Source organism: Balaenoptera borealis, assembly GCF_965194805.1.
Source record: "Balaenoptera borealis genome assembly, chromosome: X".
In the NCBI taxonomy this organism is placed as follows: Eukaryota; Metazoa; Chordata; class Mammalia; order Artiodactyla; family Balaenopteridae; genus Balaenoptera; species Balaenoptera borealis.
In genome coordinates, this window is record NC_138881.1 from 84,056,460 (window position 1) to 84,080,050 (window position 23,591).

General features: G+C 34.9%; 1 pseudogene across 1 annotated transcript in view; it reads left to right on the forward strand.

Annotated features, from left to right (window-relative positions):
* LOC309620667 (adaptin ear-binding coat-associated protein 1 pseudogene) overlaps positions 1–23,591 on the forward strand; it is a 32,322-nt pseudogene continuing 8,731 nt past the window's right edge. Inside the window, exon 1 of the transcript in view lies at positions 1–23,591. This exon is cut by the window's right edge and continues 8,731 nt beyond it. The product of the transcript in view is annotated as an adaptin ear-binding coat-associated protein 1 pseudogene (transcript).

Genomic DNA, 23,591 nt, shown 5'->3' on the forward strand with positions numbered 1-23,591 from the left:
GGCTGTGTGAAGACAGCCTGAAAGGGGCTAGTGAGCCACAGCTAGCCAGGAGGGAGTCCGGGAAATTGTCTGGACCTTCCAGAGAGGCAAGACACCATTGTTTCAGGGTGAGAGAGGAGAGGGGCTTCCTGCTCCATTTGCCCACAGATGGCAGCCACTAAATGACATGATAATATACATAGAGAATCCTAAAGACTCTACCAGAAAACTACTAGAGGTAATCAATGAATTTGGTAAAGTAGCAGGATACAAAACTAATGCACAGAAATCTCTTGCGTTCCTATACATTAATGATGAAAAATCTGAAAGGGAAATTAAGGAAACACTCCCATTTACCATTGCAACAAAAAGAATAAAGTACCTAGGAATAAACCTACCTAAGGAGACAAAAGACCTGTATGCAGAAAACTATAAGACACTGATGAAAGAAATTAAAGATGATACAAACAGATGGAGAGATATACCATGTTCTCAGATTGGAAGAATCAACATTGTGAAATGTGAAAATGACTATACTACCCAAAGCAATCTACAGATTCAATGCAATCCCTATCAAACTACCACTGGCATTTTTCACAGAACTAGAACAAAAAATTTCACAATTTGTATGAAACACAAAAGACCCCAAATAGCCAAAGCGATTTGAGAAAGAAAAACAGAGCTGGAGGAATCAGGCTCCCTGACTTCAGATTATACTACAAAGCTACAGTAATCACGACAGTATGGTACTGGCACAAAAACAGAAATATAGATCAATGGAACAGGATAGAAAGCCCAGAGATAAAACTACACACATATGGTCATCTTATCTTTGATAAAGGAGGCAAGAATATACAATGGAGAAAAGACAGCCTCTTCAATAAGTGGTTCTGGGAAAACTGGACAGCAACATGTAAAAGAATGAAATTAGAACACTTAACACCATACACAAAACAAAACTCAAAATGTATTAAAGATCTAAAGGTAAGGCCAGGCACTATAAAACTCTTAGAGGAAAACATGGGCAGAACACTTTATGACATAACTCACAGCAAGATCCTTTTGACCCATCTCCTAGAGAAATGGAAATGAAAACAAAAATAGGCAAGTGGGACCTAATGAAACTTAAAAGATTTTGCACAGCAAAGGAAACCATAAACAAGACAAAAAGACAACCCTCAGAATGGGAGAAAATATTTGCAAATGAAGCAGCTGACGAAGGATTAATCTCCACAATATACAAGCAACACATGCAACTCAATATGAAAAAAGCAAACAACCCAATCCAAAAATGGACAGAAGACCTAAATAGACATTTCTCCAAAGAAGATATACAGATTGCCAACAAACACATGAAAGGATGCTCAACATCACTAATCATTAGAGTTATGCAAATCAAAACCACAATGAAGTATCACCTCACATCAGTCAGAATAGCCATCATCAAAAAATCTACAAAGAGTAAATGCTGGAGCGGGTGTGGAGAAAAGGGAACCCTCTTGCACTGTTGGTGGGAATATAAATTGATATAGCCACTAAGGAGAACAGTATGGAGTTCCTTTAAAAACTAAAAGTAGAACTACCAAATGACCCAGCAATCCCACTACTGGGCATATACCCTGAGAAAATCAAAATTCAAAAAGAGACATGTACCACAATGTTCATTGCAGCACTATTTACAGTAGCCAGGACATGGAAGCAACCTAAGTGTCCATTGACAGATGAATGGATAAAGAAGATGTGGCACATATTTGCAATGGAATATTACTCAGTCATAAAAAGAAACGAAATTGAGTTATTTGTAGTGAGGTGGATGGACCTAGAGTCTGTCATACAGAGCGAAGTGGGTCAGAAAGAGAAAAATGAATACCGTATGCTAACACATATATATGGAATCTAAAAAAAGATGGTTCTGAATAACCTAGGGGCACGTCAGGAGTAAAGACAGAGACCCAGTGAATGAACTTGAGGACATGGGGGTGGGGAGGGTAAGCTCGGACGAAGGGCGAGAATAGCATTGACATATATAGGCTACCAAATGTAAAATAGATAGCTAGTGGGAAGCAGCTGCATTGCACAGGGAGATCAGCTTGGTGCTTTGTGACCATCTAGAGGGGTGGGATCGGGAAGATGGGAGGGAGGAACAAGAGGGAGGGGATATGGATATATATGTATATATATAGGTGATTCACTTTGTTATACAGCAGAAGCTAACAGAACATTGTAAAGCCATTATACTCCAATAAAGATGTAAAAAAATTAAAAAATTAAAAATAAATAAGAAAAGGTAAAAAAAGAGGTGTAGAAATGGAAGTTCAGCAAAGTATGCTCTTCATATAATTGAAGTCCCTGGTAAAGAAAAATAAAACAATGGGGTAAACTAGTAAGATCTAATTTTTAAAAGTATATTTCTAGAAATTTATGAAGTAATCAACCTAAGTTTGAGTTTACTGGTTCTGTTTCTCTTGAAGTCGCTCTCCTTGGCTTAAAGGTGGCTACCTCTTAGCTGTGTCTTCACATGGACTTTCTCTGTGCAGACACATCACTAGTGTCACTTATAAGAACCCCAGACATATTAGATTAACCACCACCTCCACCAAATTTAACCTTAATTACCTCCTTAAATGCCTTATCTCCAAACACATTCAAATTGGGGGTTAGGACTTCAGCATATACATTTTTTTCTGGGGGACACAATTCATTAAGTTACAGACATTTTAGTTATTTCAAGTGGCTTAATTTAATTTCAGTTTAGCAGTAAGAAATTCAGTAATTTCAACTTCCCCCATCTCTCATAGCTGTGTAACTAGGATTTTACAGGGAGTTATTGCCCATGAGGGTAAGTGTTTGATCACCTCTGTGACCAATACCCTTAATTTAGTGTCCATTTGGTAATGACCTATACTGGCTCTACTTTTATTATTACTTTTTTATGGTAAAAGAGATATACAAGCATAGTAAAATTTTTAAAATGCAACATGACACTAAATGAAAAGACTCATCCTTCCTTCCTGCTCCACGCTCTATCACAATCCTTTTAACTTTTTCTATTTCTAGTTATTTTTATATACTAAAGGGACGTTTCCTATATATACTAGTGTGTATACGTTAATCCCAATCTCCTAATTTATCACTTTCCCCCACGTTTCCCCTTTGGCAACCACAAGTTTTATTTCAAGATCTGTGAATTTGTTTCTGTTTTGTAAATAGGTTCATTTGTATCATTTTTGTTGGATTCCACATATAAGTGATATCATCTGTTATTTGTTTTTCTCTGTCTGAGTCTGACTTACTTCACGTAGTAATAGATAACTAATAAGGACCTACTGTATAGCACAGGGAACTCTACTCAATATTCTGTAACAACCTATGTGGGAAAAGAATTTGAAAAAGAATGGACATATATATGTGTATAATGGATTCACTTTTCTGTACATCTGAAACTACACAACATTGTAAGTCAGCTATACTCCAATAAAAATTAAAAACAAAACAAAACATGAATTAGCATCTAACCAAGAAAATACAAAAAAGAACAATGAAATATTCCAAAGAAAATCAAGGGGAATGATATAGTAAAGCTAAAGGCAGAAATAAATTTCTCAGACAAAGTAAAATCCATAGAATTGAAATTTTAATTTAATCCAAGAACTAGTTCTTGGGGACAAAAAGAAAAAATAATTCTGCTTAATCTGAAATATGTAATCTGAAAAATTATGAAAGCAAAATACAGAAAATTATAAGTAGTAAAGAAAACATAATAAGAGATGTAGATTATTTAATTAGTAATAAGATAAGGCTATGTACAATTTAATAATTTTAAATCTCAGAGTAGTGGATAATTTTCAAAATTAATTAATAAAATAGAAAGACCTGAATGAACAAATGACCATGGGAGAAACTACTAAGTTTCCCTCCAAGCTCTTCTATCAGTTTACTAGCTATTAAACAACAAATTAAACTGTCAATTTCTACATATATCTGGCAACACTAGATATAATAAATATGTTTCATATATTTTGTCAAACTAAGGGAACAATTGCCTCTAATTTTTATTTGGGATTCCCTTTTGCCAGTGTGATTAATTATCTTTGTATATTTATATTACCATTTTGACTTTCTTTTCTTGTGAACTGCATGCCCATGCTCATTAAAATAACAGCATTTTTTCTTATTAATTTGTAATAGCTCTTTGTGTACTAAAGACATAAAACTTTTGGTTTCTTCCTCCCCCAAATTTGTCATATGTTTTTTTCACTTTAATTGACGTTTTGCCACACAAACATTTTCCTTTTTATTTAGTCGAACTTATAAATATTTTTCGTTATGGTTTCTGGAGTGTGTTATGCTTAAAAATGCCTTTTTCACTTCAAGACTATAAACATATTCGCTCACCTTTTAATCTAGTATTTCTAATGTAAATATTTTATCTATCTAGAATTATACTTTATGTAAAATATGATGTTAGATATTTTTTCCCAGATGACTAATTTTCCCAATAGCATTTAACTATTGAGCTGTTTTCATGGTACTGATTTGAAATTGCCACTTTTATCATGTACTAAATTCCCATATATGTTTGTATTAACTTCTGGACTCTTTCTTCTTTTCTATTACATAGCTATTCTTTTGCCAATATCAAACTTTCAATTTCTTCAGCTTTATAAAATAGTGCCAGTCTACCATATATTTGTAATTCTCCTTGGTATTTTCACATATTTATTATTACAAATGGACAATATCATTTTGTAAAAATTTAAAAAAACATTTCTTAAAGCTAGTGGTGTTTTCACTGGGATTCTGTTGGATTCAGAGTAATTTTCATAAAACTGACATTTTCTCAATCTTACTATCTAAGAACAAGTCATATCTTTCCATTAAGAATATAAACTTTAAAAAAACTACCAAAATGGTAAATAATGGTGAGATAATATAAAGACCAAGAAAATATATCCTAGTGTCACTATTACTATTTAAAACTTTTCTTTCAAACCAACATATTAAACATGGAATAGAAAAAAGAGGTATAACTTCTGAAAAGAAAGGGACAAAAAACACTAATATTTTTACATATGATATAGACCTAGAAAATCTAAGAGGTTCAACTATTAAATTCTCAGAATTGCAAGTTTAGGAAGAGCAGAATAGATAATAAATATAAAAAAGTCAGTATCTTTTGTTTATGGAAGCAATAACTCATTAGAAGAAATGAAAGGGAGAAAAGAATCCACTTAGGATTGCAACAAAATATCATAAGAAACCAAAAAATAACACTGTAAAAAATTTGTAGAACTCCTGCAGAGAGTCTGTAGACTCCCTGGGTTCAAATTGTGGTACTGATACTTACTAGGGCTGTGACATGGCCATATTAATTAAGTCTAGGATCCCCTCTTCCTCATCTATCAGTATAAGATAAGGATAATCATAGTGCCTAACTCATAGGGTTATTGTGAAGACTATACATAAAGCACCTCAAAAATGCCTGGCACATAGTAAACACTCAATACATGTAGGCTTGTGCAAAGTTACAAAATTTACTGAAGGAATATTGAAAGAAATAAGGAGAGAGGATTGAGAGTGTCTTGTCACATTTGACATGTTGAATATTTTCTGTCTATCCTTTCAGATTCACTCTTCACTCTGTTCTGTACCCTAGGAGACTGGAGGCTGACCTAAACAGACATCAATAGACTTCTATTCCCTCTGGTGTCCAATAGAATTTGGCTAATGGAGGACCCCAGAAAGAGATCAGAGGGAGAAAGGAGAGTGAGGTAGGTTAGGGTGTTAATTTCCCTTACTCCCTCTCCCCAGAGACACTGGGCGGTGGCTGTGTTAATTTATAACAGGTTACAGTTCCTGTCAGACAGCCCTTTCCACAGTCCCCTGTCTTGGAATTTTTGTAACTTGCATATTCAGGCCTAGGGTGCTAATGGAGTCCACTATTACTAGCCCTGGGTTTCTGTGAGAATTATTACGCTTTTCTTACATTTTGGCCACACCTGGTAAAATAGTCCCTTTATTAAACTTCCTTAGAATTATATTAATTTAAGGGTGCCATCTGTTTTCTACTGAGACCTGTCTAATCCACTTGATACTAAAATGTATTATAAAACCACAAGAATTATTTCAAAATGGATTATTCCTAGATTCTTCCTTATAATTTACTAAATTTTATAATGTCTCTACAACCAACACATGTTCCTTTCATAAGCGTAAAAATTACATAGAAAATGAATTATTAACAAAAAATGTGAAATATCAGCTGATATTTATTAAAACGTAAAGAAAATAATGAAGAAAAAAATTCAGTGTAGGGGTTGTGAGTGAATATTTAGAATGGTCCTTCAATGTGACATTAACGTTCTGGAGAGTTACTTGGCAATGACTTATAGAAATCAAGATAAGCATACTTTTAACCCAGTAAAACTGCTTTTGAAACTCTATTCCAAAGAAATAATTTAAATAAAAGATGGACATATAAATCATTATGCTTTAGCTATACATTTCAGCTAGGGTTAGAAATAGTCTAAATGGTCACTGTGCTAGATATAATAGCAGATTATTATATGTTAATTGAGTAATGCATTTCTGATTACTGTCAGAAATGATGCATTTAAGAACTGAGTAGAAATATGTAAAGGACTTTACACATTGATGCAAGGTAAAAAAGAAAGTGGAACTTAGAGTAATATATGCATATAGAGAGCAAGAATATAAAATATGGGGCCTTCCCTGGTGGCGCAGTGGTTAAGAATCCACCTGCCACTGCAGGGGACACGGGTTTGAGCCCTTTTCTGGGAAGATCCCACATGCTGTGGAGCAACTAAGCCCATGAGCCACAACTACTGAGCCACCATGCCACAACTAGTGAAGCCCACGTGCCTAGAGCCTGTGCTCTGCAATAAGAGAAGCCACTGCAGTGAGAAGCCCGCACACTGCAACGAAGAGTAGGCCCCACTCACTGCAACTAGAGAAAGCCTGTGTGCAGCAACGAAGACCCAATGCAGCCAAAAATAAATAATAATAAATAAAATAAATATTTAAAAAATCTTAAAAAAAAGAATATAAAGTATAAATAGTAGAGTACACATAACCAAAAGTCAATTGTTACATCAGAAGAAAATTACAGAACAGTATCCCTTATAAATATTGAAGCAAAATTTTCAAATTTTCAAATACTAACTAACTGAATTCAACAGCACATTAAAAAGATTATTCACTATGACCAATGGGATTTATGCCAAGAATGCAAGGGTGGTTCAACATAAGAAAATCAATCTAATACACTACATTAATAGAACAAAGAAAAAAAACCCCACATGATCATCTCAATAGATGCAGAAAAGGCATTTGACAATATCCAACACCTTTTCACGACAAAAAATACTGAAAAAGCTAGGGATAGAAGTGGACTTTTCAACCTGATAATGATAATGGGCATTTCTGAAAAACCCACAGCTAATATCATTTTCAGTGGTGAAAGACTGAAAACTTTCCCCATAAGATTGGATCAAGACAAGAATGCACACTTTCACCTTTGCAATTTAACATTGTACCAGAAGTTCTATCCAGGGTAATTAGACAATAAAAAGAAATAAAAGGCATTTAAGTTACAAAGGAAGAAGTAAAACTATTTCAATTGGCAGGTGAAATTATCCTATATACAGAAAATCTCACAGAATCCACAGAAAGGTACTAGAACTAATAATGAATCAACAAAGTTGCAGGATACAAGATGAACACACAAAAACCAGTTGCTTCTAAATATATACAAAGATCAATTGAAAAAGGTAATTAAGAAAGTAATTCCATTTACAACAGCATCTAAAGGAATCAAATACTTAGTAAGTTTAACCAAGGAGGTGAAAGACATACAATGAAAACTACAAAACATTGCTGAAAGAAATTTAAAAATAAACAAATGGAAAGACCTCCCATTTTTATGGATAGGATAGGAAAGCTTAATATTGTTAAAATGGCAACAATACCTAAAGTGATCAACTACAGATTCAATGCAATCCCTGTCAAAATCCTAACAGCCTTTCTGAGAAATGGAAAAGATAATCCTTAAATTTACATAGAGTTGCAAGGAGCTTCAAATAGCCAAAATAATAATGATAAAGAGGAATAAAGTCAGAAGATTCATACCTCCTAATTCCCAAACTTACTACAGAGTTATAGTAATCAAAACAGTGTGCTATTGGCATAAGGATTGACATATAGACCAATGGAATAGAATTGAGAGCCCAGAAATAAATCCATAAATCTATGGTCAGTTGATTTTTGACTAGGGCTCCAAGTCCATTTAATGAGAAAAGAACAATCTCATCAACAAATAGTGCTGAGATAACTAGATTTCCACATGCAAGAGAATGAAGTTGGACTTTTACCTCATACCATATACAAAAATTAACTCAAATGGATCAACCACCTAAATATAAGAGCTGAAACCACAACAATTTTAGAAGAAAACAGAGTTAAATCTTCACTACCTTGAACATGGTAATGGATTCTTAGCTATGACAACAAAAGAATGAGTGGCAAAAAAAAAAATAAATTTTACATTATCAGAATTAAAAACTTTGTACACCAAAAGACATTATCAAGAAAGCAGAAAGACAGTCTATAGAATGAGAGAAAATATTCGCAAATCATATATCTGATAAGGGTTTAATATGTAGAAAATATTTTAAAACTGTTAAAACTCAACAACAGAAAGACAATACAGTTTAGAAAAATAGGCACAAAATTTGAATAGGCATTTATCCAATGAAGATATACAAATGGCTGATAAGTACATGCAAAGATGCTCAACATCCTTAGCTATTAGAAAAATTTGAATCACAGTGAGATACTACTTCATTTCTTCACACTTACTAGGATGGCAAAAGAAAAAGAAAGAAAGAAAGAAAGAAAGGAAGGAAGGAAGGAAGGAAGGAAGGAAGGAAGGAAGGAAGGAAGGAAGGAAGGAAGAAAGAAAGAAAAAGAAAGGAAGAAAGGAGAGAGAGAGAAAAAGAAAAATAAATGTTGATGAGGATGTGAAGAAACCAGAATCCTTGGACATGACTGGTGAGGATGTAGAATGATGCAGCCACTGTGGAAAACTGTTTGGCGCTTTCTCAAAAAGCTTAACATAAAATGTCATATACAACTCAGCAATTCCACTCCTAGGTGTATAACCATAACAACTGAAACCAGAGATTTGAGCAGAAACTTGTACATCAGTGTTCACTGCAGCATTATTCACAATGACCAAAAGGTGGAAACATCCCTAGTATCCATCAAAGATGAATGAATAAACAAAATGTGGTATATGCATCCAATATAATATTGTACAGCCATCAAAAGTAATTAAGTTTTGATACATGCTACAACATGGGTAAATCTTGAAAACATTATGCTTAAAGAAATAAGCCAGACACAAAAAGACAAATCTTGTGCGCTTCCACATATACGAAATATCCAGAATAGGCAAAGTCATTAGAGACAGAAACTAGATTAGAGTTTACCAGGGACTGGGAGGAGGAAGGGATGAGAAGTTATTGATTAATGATTTCAGAGTGTTTGGAAAGAGATAGTGGTGATGGTTGCACAACATTTTGAATATAATTCATGCACTAAATTGTACATTTGAAAATGATTAAAATGGAATATTTTATGTTATATATTTTATCAAAAATAGTCAATTTACAAATTAAGGAGTGATTTTTAATTGCTATTGCTATTTAAATATTGCTAATTATTTTATTTTTAAATTAATAAACTATTTTTGAGCAGTTTTAAGTTTACAGAAAAATTCAGCAAAAGGTCCAGAGAGTTCTCATATACCCCTCAACCTCCCCAGTTTCCAATATTTATTAACATCTTGCATTAGCATAGTGCATTTCTTACAGTTGATGAGCCAATATTGACACAACTTTTATTAACTAAAACCTATAGTTTACATTAGGGTTCACATCTCTGTGTTGTACATTTTATGAGTTTTGACAAATGTATAATGACATTTATCCATCATTATAGTATCATACAGAATAGTTTCACTGCCTTATACAACCCCTGTGCTCCACTTATTCATCCTTCCCTCCCTCCCCTAGAACCCCTGGCAAGCACTGATCTTTTTACTGTCTCCGTAGTTTTGCCTTTCCCAGATTGTCAGGCATAGGAATGGACCACCATGGAAATGAATCTTCTAGGCCCAGTCAAGCCTTTACATGACTGCAGACATAGTGACATCTTGACTACAACCTCATGAGAGACCTTGAGCCGAAAGGACCCAGTTAAGGCACTTCCTGAGTCCTGACTCACATAAACTATATGTGTTATTATTTTAAGCTGCTAAATTTTATTATTGTGGTGTAAATTTTTGGTGGAATTTGTTATGCAGCTGTAGATTACTACACCTTGATCCATAGCCTTAGTGTACTTTTAGCTTTGTTCCTGTCTTTTCTTGAACTTGTCCTATTCTAATATTTCAGTCTATAGACTGTCCTGTCTAGAAAATTGAGCATTCTTAATATCTTGGATTTTAGTTGATTCTTACTCATTTGTAGTCACTAAGTTCTAGCACCAATCATTCACGCTCCTCTCAAACTCTGAGTCAATATAGAACAAAGCAAGGAAGTAGAACTGAGTGTTTTTTTTTTTCTACTAGTGAGTAGGCTCTTCCACTCTGTTTGGTGTATTTTATGGCTTGGATGAAATCTTCAGCCTCCTCTCTCTAACTCTTGTCATGTTTACATGAGTCAAATCCTTAGGAATTGGTATCTATCTTAGCTAGTGAACTGTAACAGAGCTAGAATTCTGGCTTGAACCCAATTTGCTTTGTTGGATCCCAACACCCTAAACCTGGATTTGAATCCCAGCTCTCCCACCCATTGGTATATGATCTAAATAAGTGATTTAATTTCACTGAACTGGTTTGTCAAGTCTGAAATATGGATAGGTCTTAACTTATAGAGTTGTGAGGAGAAAATATCATGCAGGTTAAGTTCTTAGCCCAATGTATGGTCTACAAAGGGCACTCACCCTTTTCCTTCTTTGTAGTGTACCTCCGTAGAGAATGAATATTTCTTTGTGCCATTCAAATCTATAATATACCTACCTGTTTGACTCTAAATTTTGCACTGCCAAAAAAACTGAAGCTAATGACCCTTCCTGCAGACTAAACCTCCTTGAATACTAATTGCAATCTTTTAAAGTCTGAATTCAGCACTCCCCTTTGAATGTTATGATCTTAAATGAATAGTGTACCCTCCATGAAAGATAGTTACCCAAATTCTAGTCTCCTCCACATTTGTCACCGACCATCCCTAGAGTTCCCAAAATGTGGTCAATTCTTTCTGTGTTGTAACAGCCTGAGGATTTAATGAGTGTGAATTTTAAAAAGAAACATTATTTTTCTGCTGTTATTACACAGGTGGTTTTGTCTGACCAGAATCCTTTCCTTCAGGAAATAGCCCATTCTCCACTCCACATAATTCTGATAGGACTGTCACTAACAGAACTCTGCTCCCCTGACCATAGGATAAGTATGTGACCCAAGATAGACTTATCAGACTTTCCTTCTTGAGAATTTGGTTTTTGATTGGTGATACATAAAAACTAAGGCAATAAATCCATCCGATAAATCTCTTTTTCTTTCTCGGTGTAGTCAGAGTTATTTTTTAAAGCTTTCAAAATTTATTTTTGAAAGTCTGCTAATTGGTGTACCTATAAAAAGCATTAGCAATTGTAAAAAACCTTGGAAAATGTTGATTAGTAAAACTAAAATATTGAAAATCACTTATTTTCCCACTATTTTAGGGAGATCTATTGTTAACATTTTGTGCTGCAGTGTGTACTGCTTTATTTCACTTAATATTATGTCATAAGGATTTTCTATGACATTTCTTTTCATAAATATGATGTTAAAGGTTTCTTATTTTCCATCATATGGATATGCCATAATTCACTTAGTTTTCTCATTATCATTGAATATTAGGTTGTTTCCAGTTTTTTGTTATTACAAACAATGCTGCAATGCAATCTCCACATGTAAAGTTTTGTTTTCATTGTGAATTACCTTTTTGTAGAGTGATGATTGAGCCCAACCCCATCTATAACTCCTTTATTTTTAGTTGCTTTCCATCTACAAGTGGTCATGTAACCCACTGCTGAACAGTGAAATGAAGCAGAAAATGCTGGGTGAGACTTTTATGAAAGATTTTTTGAAGAGTCAGAGTTTTGCTGGCATAAACCTTCTTTCCCAAAACAAATGATGATGAGGATGATGATAGTGATGGAAGTCTGAAGGTCTTCCTTCTGCTACTTTCACTGTGCTGCAAGTACTCTCACGATGCTATCTTCTGCATGAATTCTTCCAGCTACCTTCTTCTCACTCCCTGAATAAGTCATAGGCTATCCAGTCTTCTTCCAAAAGTCCCTGACCTCACCTCTATGTTACAGTCAATGATTCTACTAGCTACATCTTACCTTCCTGCTATCCACAACAGGGGTCGCCTACTTTGCATTCTCAATGTCCTGATTCTGGCCTGCACCATAAAGGAAGGAAAGGTTAAAATGTGAAAAGAATCAGTGTAGCTTACTGGTTCACAGCATACTCTATGGGGCAGGATGGGTTTTTATCTTTAGCTCTGTCATCGGCAATTTTCTTAATCTCTCTGTTCCTCAGTTTCCTCATCTGAAAAATGGGGAAAATAAATAGTAGTCACCTCACAGGGTGGTTATGAGGATTAAACAAATGAATATTAGTAAAGCACAGATATTAAGTGCTATATAAATGTGAAATCTCATATCTCATTCTCTTGATCAACCACACTCATGTAAAAAAATAAGTAATAAATAATAAAAATTTTAATAAGCAATAGCACCACTGTGTTAAGGTCTAGTGTTTTCCATTAACTACTTGAAATATCTTGTAGTCATTCATTAACAAACATTTATTGGTTCATGTTTGCCATGTGTAAGACAGGGAAAATTCAAAAAACGATGATAAATAGTATTTAGCTTTAATAGCTTCTGCCCAGATACTTGGAAGAATATCAGACTTTAATAGTAAGACTCATATTCATTAAGATCACAAATCTTCCCAGTGAACATATATACCTGGCTTTATTAATAATTACTAAAATTACCTAACTACAAAACAAAACAAAAAGTTTCTCATCAGTGATGAATAGCACTTAAAATATTTATATGCTACAATTATTTGACCTGTGGAATAGAGCAAATATGGACAGTTTAAAATTGTCTCCTATGTTTAAAATGGTCTTTGTTCATGCTGAGGAAATACATATTTAAAATAATCAATATACTTTCAGAAGTTCAAACATAAATATTCAAATAAAGAGGCCAAGAATAAAAATATAAGCATGTCACCAGCTGTATGTTCTTTGTGAAGCTTCTCAGACTTAAACAAAATATTAAAAAAACTTCCCCAAATCACAATTTTAAGATAAAGCAGTTTGGAATAATCTGAGCCCAATTGATCTCTCTCCTCTTTCACTTCAAACACAGAGTCACAAGATAACTGCATCCTGAAATCATCTTTCACCAAACTGACACATTTAATGGATCACATGTTCTGAGTCTAAAAGACTTATATTGCCTTATGTTTCCTTTGGGATTTGGAAAACAAATGTACATGTAACTAGATACACTTACCTTTCATTTTCAGGGCATAACAGGTCAATTGCCAACATTTCTTGCAGGAAGAAATTGATAAGTTCACAAACCTTTTAAGACTATCTTTAAAAAAAAATATTCCCCCTCTTTTCCACATTTATTTTGTTGGCTTTGTTCCTGCTTCTCACTTGCTTGCAGATTTTCCAAGTACCAAATTAACATGTGAAACCTCACTGGTTAACTGAAAATCTGTAAAGCCACAAAACTGAAGAAATGTCCCTTGACAATAATAAATCCTTAAAAATTCAGCAATACCACATGCTTTTCCCATTCACCTTGCTGATAGCAAAGAATATTTGTGAAAGACTTCATAGACTGTGAAAGCTTTAACACGTTAATCCCATTCAATACATATAGCATTTCAGTAATAGTCAACTGTTTCCAGGCACATTTTCTTTCTTTCCTTCTTTTTTTTTTTTAAAGTTAGCTCTTTTTTTTTAATTTAGTTTTTTATTATTTATTTTTATTTATTTATTTTGGCTGTGTTAGGTCTTCGTTGCTGTGCACAGGCTTCCTCTAGTTGCAGCAAGCGGGGGCTACTCTTCGTTGTGGTGCGCATGCTTCTCATGGTGGTGGCTTCTCTTGTTGCGGAGCATGGGCTTTAGGCACATGGACTTCAGTAGTTGTGGTACAAGGGCTCAGTAGTTGTGGCTCATGGGCTCTAGAGTGCAGGCTCAGTAGTTGTGGAGCACGGGCTTAGTTGCTCCGTGGCATGTGGGATTTTCCTGGACCAGGGATTGAACCCGTGTCCCCTGCATTGACAGGTGGACTCTTAAGCACTGCACCACCAGGGAAGTCCTCAGGCACACTTTCTAAAATCACAACAAAAATCCTTTGGAAAAGTTTATTTAGTGTCTTACGCTTTTTATTCTAAAAAGATGGTAACTAGTAAAAACAAACAAAAAGCATCACTGTCAAAATGACATTTCATATAAGCCCTTAATGTATATCTCCTCTTCAGAATAGACAGTATAATTACAATAAAAATGGAATCATATTAATAAACTTCTGAAGAGTCTGAGTAACAATGAAAAGTTAAGGTTTAATAATAATAGGAATTAGCTGGTTTAAGCACTTTCTAGTACAAATGCATTTGGATTAGCAGCAAAGTATTTGACTCTTCAAAAAATTCAATATTATCACGTTCAGAAATTTTTTAAAAATTAAGCAGGTTTTTGTAAGAAGGAAGCTTATACCTTTCTTATTTACTTTTAAATTAATCTGTGGTAGATGAATAAACAGAAAGGACCCAATAATTTTATTTTCAGATGTCAGTCATGAGAGAGTAAGAGTTTAGAGGTTCTAAAAGCCAGATGCCAAAACACAGTCATTTCCGCAGCAGGATTACTAAAAATGCCAATAATTCTCAGATTATCTCTGCACTAGTTATATGCATTACATGTTCTAGACCAGTGGATCTCAAAGCTTAGGCCCTGGACCAGCAGCACAGGCATCACCTGGGAACTTAAAAATGCAAATTCTCAGAGCCAAGATGGTGGCCGAGTTGGAGTACGAGTCTGTTCTGTGTGTGAAGCCCAATGTCAGCGTCTACCTGATTCTGCCCCGGGCCTCCAACCGCGGTTACAGGGCATCTGACTGGAAACTAGATCAATCTGATTGGACTGGTCGCCTCCGAATCACTTCAAAAGGGAAGATTGCTTATATCAAATTCGAGGATAAAGTTTCAGGGGAACTCTTTGCTCAGGCACCAGTAGAACAATATCCTGGTATTGCTGTGGAGACAGTGACAGATTCCAGCTGCTACTTTGTAATCCGGATCCAGGATGGTACTGGGCATAGTGCTTTCATTGGCATTGGCTCCTCAGATCAGGATGATGCCTTCGACTTTAATGTCTCTTTGCAAGATCACTTCAAGTGGGTAAAGCAGGAATCTGAGATTTCCAAAGAATCTCAGGAAATGGATAATCGTCCCAAGTTGGATCTGGGCTTCAAGGAAGGGCAGACCATCAAGTTGAGGGTGCTTCTAAGTCCAAGACTACAGGGGCTGGGGGCCTAAGCTTACTCCCACCCCCGCCTGGAGGCAGAGTCACAATTCCTCCACCGTCCTCCTCAGTTGCCATCGGCAATCATGTCCATCCACCGCCCATACCAAAATCCAATCATGGAAGTAGTGATGCAGATATCCTTTTAGATTTGGATTCTCCTGCTCCTGTAATGACACCAGCACCAGCTCCAGCTCCAGTTTCTGCAAGCAATGACTTGTGGGGAGACTTTAGCACTGCATCCAGCTCTGTTCCAAACTAGGCACCACAGCCATCCAACTGGGTCCAGTTCTGAAGAGCACTGGCAGGACGTTAAGGACAGACTTGAAGAATCAAAATGACCTTGAGGGCACCAATCTGTGAGGGTAGCTCGGAACTCCTTCCCTCCCCAGAACCAAAATTATTGAGCAGTTGTTTTCATAGCTTCTCCATTGCATTCAGGCTGGTTGTGTCACTCCCCAGTGTTGTTCCTTGCTGTACAGCCAAGAAAGTATTTCTTATCTCCTGTTCACTATCAGGGCAGGGGAATAGTGGATCTTATGATACTTGTGGCTGACTATGCAGGGCTCTAAAGGCCAGGGTCTCTTTGGTGGGGAAATACCCTCTAACATCTGTAAAATTTTCTCCATCTTTAAATTCTTTAACTTATTTCAGAATCATCTCATGACACTTGTGTGCCTCTCTGTGAAACCCTGTTTAGCAATTTCAGGGGAGACAAAAACCTCAGAACTTCTTTTTTCCATTAACTGAAGACTCTAAAAATGGACAGACTGATCTCAGTGTTTACAGATTCAGAATTTTGATAGGGGTGGGTGTGAAGAAAGACCTGTTTCCTGGGTCTCTGCTGTATATCCTCCCTCTGGCTTGTCTTATTCAGTGAACATCCAGTGCTGGGTGCAGCCCTCTTAACTTCTAGTGCATTTACATGTCTCTTCCTGTGACAAGAGCGTTGTGTTGGTGGCACCCCACTCTTCTTTTGTCTGTTGAATAGTGCAGCATCTCTGATCAGTGGGTGTCTCTTGGATGAAGGAGGTTCAAGAGGCTATATTTTCCTAGTTATATTCTAGAGAAGCAGTTACTTTCTTGCAGCTCCAACTAGTTGCTGCATTTGAAGCACAGCGTTACTTTGTAATGACCCCATTATTTGTCCTAAAGTTAAAGGGTTTAGAGTTTTATTTTAATTTTTTTTAAAATTTTATATTGGAATATAGTTGATTAACAATGATGTGTTAGATACAGGTGCATTTTTTAAATTAATTAATTAATTAATTAATTTTTTTGGCTGTGTTGGGTCTTCATTTCTGTGCGAGGGCTTTCTCCAGTTGCGGCAAGCGGGGGCCACTCTTCATCGCGGTGTGCAGGCCTCTCACAATCGTGGCCTCTCTTGTTGCGGAGCACAGGCTCCAGACGCGCAGGCTCAGTAGTTGTGGCTCATGGGCCTAGTTGCTCCGCGGCATGTGGGATCTGCCCAGACCAGGGCTCGAACCCGTGTCCCCTGCATTAGCAGGCAGATTCTCAACCACTGAGCCACCAGGGAAGCCCGGGTTTAGAGTTTTTAACCTAATTTGTAGAGCAGAGAGGTTGAAAGCACTTAACTCTTGCTCAGTACCCACATTGCCTTGTTACCTGGGTATCTGGCTCCTTTTCATAAACATTTATTTTTTCAATCCAGCTCTTCAACAGAAAGCTGCTATTACATGTACCATCATTTATGAAGCAATTTGGAGAGCCATGGCTTTAGCTGTGATAGGTTTTGCCCAAATGATGGCTGCGATACCCATCACCAGGAGTATGTCAGAAGCAAGTTGCTCCCCCACCACTTTTCCTCCCTCTGCCCACCATTCCTTTTACAATGCTGTGAAGGGGTCCTGCTCTTAGGTGAACTGGCACCAGCTATTTTATCTGTTAAGGGGTAATTTTGAGAGTGAAACGGGAAGATCTCACTTCTTCCCTTAGCACCTATTTGGATGTGTACCCTTTGGCTGAAGGGAGTCCCTATATTTAGTTTCAAAATAGATTCTCTCTCTTGGATTTCCTTCTTGACTCTTTTTCACTTTGGGCCCCTTTTTTTTTTTTTTTTCATTGCTTCCCGTTCCAGGCAGCTCTATTCTTACAGAGACATGGCAGGACATTTAAAAATTCCAATAGAAAACACTAAAAGGAAAGCCTATAGAATACTAGTGACTAACTACTGGGAACCTATTTTCTCAATCTTCCTCTGTGTTGTGTTTTTTGTATTCTCAAGATGATAATATATTATGTATTTGAATTCCTGAAAAATTGAAAATGAAGTTTCAGATATATGTATATACAGCGTATGTATGCTGTATTGGTGCAATAATGGTAATTAAAAAATATGGAAAAAAAAAAAAGCAATGCAAATTCTCAGGTCCCACCTCAGCAGTACTGAGTCAGAAACTGTGTGTTGGGCTCAGAAATCTGTGATTTTAACACACCTTCCAAGTAATTCTGATGCACCCTAAAGTTTGATAATTGTTCTAGAATGTTATATTTAATTTTCAGCAGTTGTAAGCTTAATTCATCATGGAATGAGCATTTTATAAATGTTGTACTCTATGTATTCTAAGGACACTACAGTAGCTTTATTAATGAGGTGGAAAGAAAAATAAAAACTTCAGCTTTAAATGCAACATAATGTAGGAAGTTAATTATGCCCTCTCTCTTTACCAATCTGATTCATTCTCCCTCTCTTTACTCCTGCCTGTAAGCAGGAGATTATATCCCTCCTCCCATTAAAGTCCTCTAATGGCTGTCTATCTCACTCAAAGTAAAAGCCGATGTCCTTATAATGGTTATAATGGTTTACAAGGCACTGAAGACTATGCTACCGTTTCCTCATTATTTCTTTGATCTTATCTCCTTCTGTACCTGGCCTCATTCCCTCAATTTCAGCCATACTAACCTTCTTAGATCTCCTTACATTTGCCATGCATACATACACCCATCTCAGAGACTATGCATTTACTGTTCTCTCTGCCATCAACACTCTCCCTTCATATTTGATTTTATGGGTTTTTTTTTTACCTCTTTAGGTTTTTGCTCAAATGTTACTGTCTCGATGAGGCTTTCTCTGGCTACCCTATCTAAAATTACGATGTCCTCTACATCCTCTTTTCCCACTTTCCTGTTATATTTTCCTCCTTGACACTTATCTTTATTCTTGGAATATTTTCTGACTGGTTACCTCTTTATTGGAAGTCTCTCCTCACTAGAATGCAGATTTGTGGAAGCCATTATTTCTATCTGTTTTATTCACGGCTGATTTCCAAGTGGCTAACACGGTGCCTGACACATAGTTGGTACTCAATAAATTCTCAGAAAAAGAAGGAAGACTGGAATGAGAACTTTATAGTGGTCCTGTAATTGATCAAAGTTACTTTCCACTTGGGCCAGGTATAGCTTCCAGATAATATTAAAATTCTCTTTTGGCCTAAATATCTCAAATACTTGGTAATAGTTTTTCTTTATTCCTTATCTATCAAGTAATTACCTTCTAATCTCCCTATGATCTTGAATTTCATCCTTAAATCAGCTGAAACTGAATGTCGTCTTGTCTAATAGTAAGATCATGATCAATGCTTTCTTTTTGTTTGCTTGTTCTCAGGATAAGTTTGTCCATCCTTTTGTTTTCAATCAGTCTCAATCATTTTGTTTGATATCTATTTCTTATATATAAATTGAGTTTATTTTTTGGATAAAATCAGAAATCATTTCTCTTTTAATTTGTAAATTTAATGAATTTACATTTAGAGATTTAACAGATATGAATGTCATAGCATTTTGTATCTTTTTCTGTTTTTTTAAAATAAAATCTTCCACAATGTGGTTTGCTTGCTTTGCTTTACTTTTTTATAGATCCTTTGAGACTTATTTTGAGACTTTTATAGATCCTTTGAGGCTTATTTTTGTTGAAGTAATTATATTTGTAATGACTGTACATAATACCTTGGTACTGTATTCCTTTAAACTGTATTTGTTAGTTTCCTACTGGAAGCAATGATAAAATTAGCACATCTCCCCTCATCATTTCCTCCTCATCCTCTCACCAATCAATAAAAGACTATCGAAAATGACCAGTAACATTTGATAAATTGTCAAATATAACATTAATAAATGACAAAATAGTTAAAATAATACTCACTGTTTAGGTTTTAGAGTAGATTATAAAGAACTGAAAAGAAAAAATAGTGACTGAGATGATATTGCCTAGAGAGATAAGGAGATTTTAGAGACAGGATAAAATGAGAAAGTCTAAGATAATTAACTATGCCAGGAGAATATAATATAGAGAATAGAGAAGAACTTTATTTAAAGAGATAATAGATGAAAATATTCCAGAACTGATTAAAAAAGAAACAAACAAACAAGTGCATTGATACAAGATTTAACAGTTATCAAGCGTGATTTAAAACACACACACACACACACAAAACACTTTTAGGGATATTGTAGTGCACCTGCAAGACAACAAAGGCAAAAAGATTTTACAAAAATCCAGAGGAAGAACAGTCACCTACAAAGGAATTACAATTAGAATAACTGCAGACTTCTTAAGTAGAATAATGAAATCCAGGAGAGTAGAATAATATCTTAAAACTGCTGAGAGAAAATCACTGTCTACCTACAATTGTGTACCCAGAAAACCATTTCTCAATAATAAAGGTGGAAAGAAATCATTTTGAAATAACCAAAAGTGAGAGAGTTCATCACCAACAGATTATTAACAAAGAACTTCTAAAAGGGGTCTTTAGGCAGAGGGAAAATAACCACAGAAGTAATGTCTTAGAGGAAAAAGTGAATGGAGGGCACAGAAAATAGTGATTTGTAGGTATAAAAACAGATATCCTTATGAAATAATTACAAAAATTATACTCAGTGTGTGAGTTTAAAAAAAGAGAACTAAAATAATGAAAAACAATATTGTGGAAGTCAGAAGGGGGTGATCAGGACTAAAGTGTTCTAATGTCCTTGAAACTTTGATATTAGTTTATTGTATTCTTTTCAAAGTTCATCAAGAGAAAGGGAAAGTATAAAGATTGTAGAAACAAGTTCAAGTTTGAATATATCAGTAAGTCACAGTAAATATTACTGAATTAAACTCATCCATTAAAAGACTAAGATTGTCATACTGGATAAAAAAAAATCCAAATACTTTTTTCAAGAGATATGTCTAATACTTAAAAACATGGAAAATTTAAAAGGAAAAGAATTGAAAAATATATACCAGACAGATACTAACTATATACTAACAGATATTTTAAAATGTTGACACAGCTATGTTAATAACAGACAAAAGATACCATAAGATAAAATATTGTTAGGGGTAAAGAGGGTCACTACATGATGATAAAGGGATTATGTGTGTGCATCTAATAACATAGCTTCAAGATTTATAGAGCAAAAAAGGATAGAACTTCATGAGAAATATACAAATCAATCATTATAGTTGTAAGATTTCAACAGACTTCTCTCAATTGATATGTTAAGCAGACAGAGTTTAATAAAAATTTTAGAATATTTGGATTACAAAATTAATATATTTTACTTAATGGATACATACTGTTAAGTGCAGGATTTTATATATATATATATCTATGTATATATTTCTAATTACAGAACATATAATTATATAATCTTAATTACATATTATATCCTGCACTTGACATTTAGAGGGTGTGCCTTTTCTTTTTAAGAACACGTTCATGAAAACTGAATACACATTAAACATAAAGAAGCTATCAAAAATTTCAGAGAATAGGTATGCGGAGTACTTTCTGATGATAATGCAATTAAATTGGATTATCAGTAAGAAAAGGACACTGATACTTTCAGAAATTAAAAACACATTTCTAAATCAGTCATAGAACAAATAAGAAGTTATAATGGAAATTTGAAAATGCTGAGTAATAAATGACAATAAAATTACTACAATCCAAACTTCTGAATATAGCAAAGATGGTAGCTCATTTTTCCAGTTTTTCAAGCTACACTTTTCAAGGCCTTCTTCGTGTTTATTCCTGCCTTTATGCCTTTGCTAGTGCTAATTGCTTCCCATCCACCTTGAGAAGATTATCTTTCTTCTATTCAAGTTTTCGAAAGTTCACCTCCAATTTCACCTCATTGTGAAGCCTTAGCCTCTGCTTGTTTGCTAATTGTTTGCCATATTCATTTTGCATTCCAAACTAGATGGTAAGGTTTTTGAGGGGGCAAAGACCTTGCATTTTCTTATAGCACAATGCAAAGCACCACCCCCTCCCAGCTCCATGCCTATTTGTGTTCAAAAAAAGCTTTTTGAATGATTTATAAAATAATTTATAACCTTGCAATGAACTGTCATCTCAGTATGGTTTAGAACAGTATAGCATGGAATTATATTGATGCAATAGTTCACTGGCTTTCTATTTTGCTTCCTTCATCTTCAAAATCTGATTTATAACCTGAAAACTATTTGTTCCTTAAATTCAAGGTCTTAATGTGAATATAACATCTGTTTTTCTTGCTAAATATATCATTAGCAACTAACTTCTTTTGAGGGGGTTGAAAATGTGCTTAACATGAATGAAGTGACAAAAAAAGCATAACCAGAATCCGAATAATCAAAACCAAGTCTTTAATCAGTTAACATTTTATGATTTCTTTTGGCATACTAATAATGGGCCAATACACTCCACAGGTGGAAGTGCTTGAGGGCCATTGAGCATTGAATTTTCCTAAAGCAGTGCAATTACAGAAACACCTGTGTTAAATAAACAAACACTGATTTACTATGAAAATATGCAGAGTGTTTAACAGTGCTCCAAAATTGTGATTTGCTTTGATAGACTTCGTGGATTGACAATGAGTAAATGACAATTTATTGTCAGGCAAACTATTACACTTTATAAATTAGTCAAAACTATCCATATACCTGTTAAATGCATATGGAAGCAGAAATGCATGCAGAGTGAGACCACTTAAAAGAAGCTCTGTTTGCTCTCTGATAGCATAACAGAAAGAAAAACACAACCAAACTTTAGTCTCTCCTCTTTGTCTCATTAGAGGTTTAGATTTGGTTTTTAAGATTGGACTTCCATAATCGTATCCAAAAGGTGGCACAAAATGGCTAAAATTACTTCTAGAGAGCTACTAATATATCTTTGATGTTGACAAAACAAAAAATAGGAATGCAATCACATTGGCCAGGAGCTTATAATATACACTTAAGAGAAAAATAGAGGGAATCAATACTTTCCAGGTGGGGAAAGACAAAATGAATGAGGAAAGAAAAAGCATTTTCATGTTCTTAAAAGGACATTACAAACCTGGTGATTAAAACCTTCAGAAAGTATTAAAATAATGTGGTGGTGGGCTCTGACTTTTAGAAGTAATATTGATTCAACATAATATTGACTTGCCTAAAACATCCCCTTTTAACACCTGTGAACATCTTTTGGACAAGGTTGAGATGTTTTATAAGCAAAAATACCATAGTGGATTGAGGGAATCTTAAGAAATCTGTAAAGTAATATATTTTGGGATACCATAAATATTTTTCTACATTTTGGCTTATAATTATTCTCAAAAATACATTTTTCCTTTCTTATAAGATGAACTCAATCAACTAAATATCACTTAACACAATTTTAAGAAGAGAAACTGATAACAAATTGGAAAATTGGTTACTGTAATTTCAGATAGATCCCTTTCATCCCCTGGCAGTGTCTTGCCTTCCTTAGCCTACCTTCAGTTGTAAGGCAAGAGAACATAAAAGAGCCACTTGAATGTTAGCTGAAGTATAAAATACACAGGATTAATTCTCCTATTGAGCCAGTTGTCTGGATTAGAAGAGAGGAGAAGACTTGATTAATGAAAATTATACAGATTTAGAAATACTTTTGCGTATAAGAAATCTCCCAACATATGTGA